This window comes from Arachis duranensis, chromosome 3 (assembly GCF_000817695.3).
Source record: "Arachis duranensis cultivar V14167 chromosome 3, aradu.V14167.gnm2.J7QH, whole genome shotgun sequence".
Taxonomy (NCBI): Eukaryota; Viridiplantae; Streptophyta; class Magnoliopsida; order Fabales; family Fabaceae; genus Arachis; species Arachis duranensis.
This window is the reverse complement of record NC_029774.3, coordinates 113,327,448-113,328,297: the sequence shown is the minus strand read 5'-3', so window position 1 is coordinate 113,328,297 and position 850 is coordinate 113,327,448.

The following is an 850-nucleotide window of genomic DNA, read 5'->3' as shown; positions in this document are numbered from 1 at the left end:
ACCGGTGCACTTGCCGGAAGGAATTTTTGCCGATTGTGCAATTTCCTAAAATCGTAGCTATCAAGTTTATGGCTATCAGTGGACGCCCAGTGAGGCCTTCCTCAGTGGCGTTCACTGCCTCTTCCTGCTCCCAAAATTCGGCCATGTTGATGGCCTTGCACTCTCCTTTTGGATTTTCTTCTGTATTACTTGGAAGAGTACTAGGAGGGAGTTCAGTAATTTTCTTGCTCAGCTGACCCACTTGTCCCTCCAAATTTCTAATGGAGGACCTTGTTTCAGTCATGAAACTTTGAATGGTTTTGATCAGATCAGAGACCATGGTTGCTAAGTCAGAGTTATTCTGCCTAGAACTCTCTGTCTGTTGCTGAGAAGATGATGGAAAAGGTTTGCTATTGCTAAACCTGTTTCTTCCACCATTATTGTTATTGAAACCTTGTTGAGGTCTCTGTTGATCCTTCCATGAAAGATTTGGATGATTCCTCCATGAAGGATTATAGGTGTTTCCATAGGGTTCTCCCATGTAATTCACCTCTTCCATTGAAGGGTTCTCAGGATCATAAGCTTCTTCTTCAGATGAAGCCTCCTTAGTACTGCTTGGTGCATTTTACATTCCAGACAGACTTTGAGAAATCATATTGACTTGTTGAGTCAATATTTTATTTGGAGCCAATATGGCATTCAGAGTGTCAATCTCAAGAACTCCTTTCTTCTGACTAGTCCCATTGTTCACAGGATTCCTTTCAGAAGTGTACATGAATTGGTTATTTGCAACCATTTCAACCAGTTCTTGAGCCTCAGTAGGCGTCTTCTTCAGATGAAGAGATCCTCCAGAAGAGCTATCCAAAGACAT